This window comes from Leptodactylus fuscus, chromosome 6 (assembly GCF_031893055.1).
Source record: "Leptodactylus fuscus isolate aLepFus1 chromosome 6, aLepFus1.hap2, whole genome shotgun sequence".
Taxonomy (NCBI): Eukaryota; Metazoa; Chordata; class Amphibia; order Anura; family Leptodactylidae; genus Leptodactylus; species Leptodactylus fuscus.
The window spans coordinates 22,161,856-22,168,079 of record NC_134270.1 but is presented as its reverse complement, the minus strand read 5'-3'; positions in this window follow the sequence as shown (position 1 = coordinate 22,168,079).

Sequence of the window (6,224 nt, the reverse complement as noted above, 5' to 3'; positions counted from 1 at the left end):
TAGTCCTGCCACCAGAGGGAGCTACAGAGCTGTCACTGACACTGTGCACTTATTTTTTGGGGAGGGGATAGATGGCATCCATTACACAAATTGATGTATACAGCTGAGCGAGTCACTTGCGCCATTTTTCTTGTAGCTGCCTTTATTGTACCCAATGAAAGAGAGTGTGACCGCCATCCATAGCAACCAATCAGAATCCAGCTCTTATTTCTCATTAGCTCCCATAGCAACCAATAAGATTCCAGCTTCGGGCCCTTTGGCTGATGTTAGCTGTAATCTGATTGGCTGCTTTCTACAGCTCCTCCATTTTCCTTCACAGTAATATTGGGAGCGCTCTCCCATGGTATACTGCTCTGTTACTAGTTTCTCCATGTTTCGCTGCCACTGGCACCGTCGCCCTGTTATTTGTACAGAGTGGTGGTGGCACGTACCCCGGCACTATTCTCAGCCTGCTCATATATAGACATGAGAGTCTCCGGAATGTTCCATCTCACAAGGAGGAAACATAAGACACTTTATTAAAAATATATCTGGGATCATCTCCTGAGGACCGAGGCCAAGATCCGACCGTGTAACCCAAGTCCGGACAACTGTGCACCGAAGCTGTGCCTAAAAATACTCCAAGGCTTAAGGATCAAACATGGCTCCCTCCCAAGATGTCTTATACCTCTGTGAAAGGCTACGGATAAATGGCGAATTATGGCACAAGATATAGTCACATTAACAATATAGTATAGCCAAAATACAGTGTTACATAGGACTGCAGGTGACAACGTTATCTGTACTCAGAGAGGTATCACTGTGTACAGTACATGTAGTACAGGTAGAGAACAGTATAGTACATGTAGTACAGGTAGAGTACAGTATAGTGCATGTAGTACAGGTAGAGTACAGTATAGTACATGTAGTACAGGTAGAGGACAGTATAGTATATGGAGTACAGTATAGTACATGTAGTACAGGTAGAGAACAGTATAGTACATGTAGTACAGGTAGAGTACAGTATAGTGCATGTAGTACAGGTAGAGTACAGTATAGTACATGTAGTACAGGTAGAGTACAGTATAGTACATGTAGTACAGGTAGAGGACAGTATAGTATATGTAGTACAGATAGAGTACAGTACAGTACATGTAGTACAGGTAGAGAACAGTATAGTACATGTAGTACAGGTAGAGGACAGTATAGTATATGTAGTACAGGTAGAGTACAGTACAGTACATGTAGTACAGGTAGAGAACAGTATAGTACATGTAGTACAGGTAGAGAACAGTATAGTACATGTAGTACAGGTAGAGTACAGTATAGTGCATGTAGTACAGGTAGAGTACAGTATAGTACATGTAGTACAGGTAGAGGACAGTATAGTATATGTAGTACAGGTAGAGTACAGTACAGTACATGTAGTACAGGTAGAGAACAGTATAGTACATGTAGTACAGGTAGAGTACAGTATAGTGCATGTAGTACAGGTAGAGGACAGTATAGTATATGTAGTACAGGTAGAGTACAGTACAGTACATGTAGTACAGGTAGAGAACAGTACAAGACATGTAGTACAGGTAGAGTACAGTATAGTGCATGTAGTACAGGTAGAGTACAGTACAGTACATGTAGTACAGGTAGAGAACAGTATAGTACATGTAGTACAGGTAGAGTACAGTATAGTACATGTAGTGCAGGTAGAGTACAGTATAGTACATGTAGTGCAGGTAGAGTACAGTATAGTACATGTAGTACAGGTAGAGAACAGTACAAGACATGTAGTACAGGTAGAGAACAGTATAGTACATGTAGTGCAGGTAGAGTACAGTACAGTACATGTAGTGCAGGTAGAGAACAGTATAGTGCATGTAGTGCAGGTAGAGTACAGTATAGTACATGTAGTGCAGGTAGAGTACAGTATAGTGCATGTAGTACAGGTAGAGTACAGTATAGTACATGTAGTACAGGTAGTACAGGTAGAGTACAGTATAGTACATGTAGTGCAGGTAGAGTACAGTATAGTGCATGTAGTACAGGTAGAGTACAGTATAGTACATGTAGTGCAGGTAGAGTACAGTATAGTGCATGTAGTACAGGTAGAGTACAGTATAGTACATGTAGTACAGGTAGAGTACAGTATAGTACATGTAGTGCAGGTAGAGTACAGTATAGTGCATGTAGTACTGGTAGAGTACAGTATAGTACATGTAGTACAGGTAGAGTACAGTATAGTGCATGTAGTACAGGTAGAGAACAGTATAGTACATGTAGTACAGGTAGAGTACAGTATAGTACATGAAGTGCAGGTAGAGTACAGTATAGTACATGTAGTACAGGTAGAGAACAGTACAAGACATGTAGTACAGGTAGAGAACAGTATAGTACATGTAGTGCAGGTAGAGTACAGTATAGTACATGTAGTACAGGTAGAGAACAGTACAGGACATGTAGTACAGGTAGAGAACAGTACAAGACATGTAGTACAGGTAGAGAACAGTATAGTACATGTAGTGCAGGTAGAGGACAGTATAGTACATGTAGTGCAGGTAGAGTACAGTATAGTGCATGTAGTACAGGTAGAGTACAGTATAGTACATGTAGTGCAGGTAGAGTACAGTACAGTACATGTAGTGCAGGTAGAGAACAGTATAGTACATGTAGTACAGGTAGAGTGCAGTACAGTACATGTAGTGCAGGTAGAGTACAGTATAGTGCATGTAGTACAGGTAGAGGACAGTATAGTACATGTAGTACAGGTAGAGGACAGTACAGTACATGTAGTACAGGTAGAGGACAGTATAGTGCATGTAGTGCAGGTAGAGGACAGTATAGTACATGAAGTGCAGGTAGAGGACAGTATAGTACATGTAGTGCAAGTAGAGGACAGTATAGTACATGAAGTGCAGGTAGAGTACAGTATAGTACATGTAGTGCAGGTAGAGGACAGTATAGTACATGAAGTGCAGGTAGAGTGCAGTACAGTACATGTAGTGCAGGTAGAGTACAGTATAGTGCATGTAGTACAGGTAGAGGACAGTATAGTACATGTAGTACAGGTAGAGAACAGTACAGGACATGTAGTACAGGTAGAGAACAGTACAAGACATGTAGTACAGGTAGAGAACAGTATAGTACATGTAGTGCAGGTAGAGTACAGTATAGTGCATGTAGTGCAGGTAGAGTACAGTACAGTACATGTAGTGCAGGTAGAGTACAGTATAGTACATGTAGTGCAGGTAGAGGACAGTATAGTGCATGTAGTACAGGTAGAGTACAGTATAGTACATGTAGTACAGGTAGAGTACAGTACAGTACATGTAGTGCAGGTAGAGAACAGAATAGTACATGTAGTACAGGTAGAGTACAGTATAGTACATGTAGTACAGGTAGAGAACAGTACAAGACATGTAGTACAGGTAGAGTACAGTATAGTACATGTAGTGCAGGTAGAGTACATTATAGTACATGTATTACAGATAGAGTACAGTATAGTACATGTAGTACAGGTAGAGAACAGTACAGGACATGTAGTACAGGTAGAGTACAGTATAGTACATGTAGTGCAGGTAGAGTACAGTATAGTGCATGTAGTACAGGTAGAGTACAGTATAGTACATGTAGTGCAGGTAGAGTACAGTATAGTGCATGTAGTACAGGTAGAGTACAGTATAGTGCATGTAGTACAGGTAGAGTACAGTATAGTATATGTAGTACAGGTAGAGTACAGTACAGTACATGTAGTGCAGGTAGAGAACAGTATAGTACATGTAGTACAGGTAGAGTACAGTATAGTACATGTAGTACAGGTAGAGAACAGTACAAGACATGTAGTACAGGTAGAGAACAGTACAGGACATGTAGTACAGGTAGAGTACAGTATAGTACATGTAGTGCAGGTAGAGTACATTATAGTACATGTATTACAGATAGAGTACAGTATAGTACATGTAGTACAGGTAGAGAACAGTACAGGACATGTAGTACAGGTAGAGTACAGTATAGTACATGTAGTGCAGGTAGAGGACAGTATAGTACATGAAGTGCAGGTAGAGTACAGTATAGTACATGTAGTGCAGGTAGAGGACAGTATAGTACATGAAGTGCAGGTAGAGTACAGTACAGTACATGTAGTGCAGGTAGAGTACAGTATAGTACATGTAGTGCAGGTAGAGGACAGTATAGTACATGAAGTGCAGGTAGAGTACAGTACAGTACATGTAGTGCAGGTAGAGTACAGTATAGTACATGTAGTGCAGGTAGAGGACAGTATAGTACATGAAGTGCAGGTAGAGGACAGTATAGTACATGTAGTGCAGGTAGAGGACAGTATAGTACATGAAGTGCAGGTAGAGTGCAGTACAGTACATGTAGTGCAGGTAGAGTACAGTATAGTGCATGTAGTACAGGTAGAGGACAGTATAGTACATGTAGTACAGGTAGAGGACAGTACAGTACATGTAGTACAGGTAGAGGACAGTATAGTGCATGTAGTGCAGGTAGAGTACAGTATAGTGCATGTAGTACAGGTAGAGGACAGTATAGTACATGAAGTGCAGGTAGAGTACAGTATAGTGCATGTAGTGCAGGTAGAGGAGAATATAGTACATGTAGTACAGGTAGAGTACAGTATAGTACATGTAGTGCAGGTAGAGTACAGTATAGTGCATGTAGTACAGGTAGAGGACAGTACAGGACATGTAGTACAGGTAGAGGACAGTATAGTGCATGTAGTGCAGGTAGAGGACAGTATAGTACATGAAGTGCAGGTAGAGTACAGTATAGTACATGTAGTGCAGGTAGAGTACAGTATAGTGCAAGTAGTACAGGTAGAGGACAGTATAGTACATGTAGTACAGGTAGAGGACAGTATAGTACATGTAGTACAGGTAGAGGACAGTACAGTACATGTAGTACAGGTAGAGGACAGTATAGTGCATGTAGTGCAGGTAGAGTACAGTATAGTGCATGTAGTGCAGGTAGAGGACAGTATAGTACATGAAGTGCAGGTAGAGTACAGTATAGTGCATGTAGTGCAGGTAGAGTACAGTATAGTACATGTAGTACAGATAAAGTACAGTATAGCACATGTAGTGCAGGTAGAGGACAGTATAGTGCATGTAGTGCAGGTAGAGTACAGTATAGTACATGTTGTACAGGTAGAGTACAGTATAGTACATGTAGTACAGGTAGAGTACAGTATAGTGCATGTAGTACAGATAGAGTACAGTATAGTGCATGTAGTGCAGGTAGAGTACAGTATAGTACATGTAGTACAGATAGAGTACAGTATAGTACATGTAGTACAGGTAGAGGACAGTATAGTGCATTTAGTGCAGGTAGAGTACAGTATAGTACATGTAGTGCAGGTAGAGGACAGTATAGTACATGTATTGCAGGTAGAGTACAGTATAGTACATGTAGTACAGATAGAGTACAGTATAGTACATGTAGTACAGGTAGAGTACAGTATAGTACATGTAGTACAGGTAGAGTACAGTATAGTGCATGTAGTGCAGGTAGAGTACAGTATAGTGCAGGTAGAGTACAGTATAGTACATGTAGTGCAGGTAGAGGACAGTATAGTGCAGGTAGAGTACAGTATAGTGCATGTAGTACAGGTAGAGTACAGTATAGTGCATGTAGTGCAGGTAGAGGACAGTATAGTACATGTAGTGCAGGTAGAGTACAGTATAGTACATGTAGTGCAGGTAGAGTACAGTATAGTGCAGGTAGAGTACAGTATAGTACATGTAGTACAGATAGAGTACAGTATAGTACATGTAGTACAGGTAGAGGACAGTATAGTACATGTAGTACAGGTAGAGTACAGTATAGTGCATGTAGTGCAGGTAGAGTACAGTATAGTGCAGGTAGAGTACAGTATAGTACATGTAGTGCAGGTAGAGGACAGTATAGTGCAGGTAGAGTACAGTATAGTGCATGTAGTACAGATAGAGGACAGTATAGTGCATGTAGTGCAGGTAGAGGACAGTATAGTACATGTAGTGCAGGTAGAGTACAGTATAGTACATGTAGTGCAGGTAGAGTACAGTATAGTGCATGTAGTACAGATAGAGTACAGTATAGTACATGTAGTGCAGGTAGAGGACAGTATAGTACAGGTAGTGCAGGTAGAGGAAAGTATAGTGCATGTAGTGCAGGTAGAGTACAGTATAGTACATGTAGTACAGATAGAGTACAGTATAGTACATGTAGAGTACAGTATAGTGCATATAGCA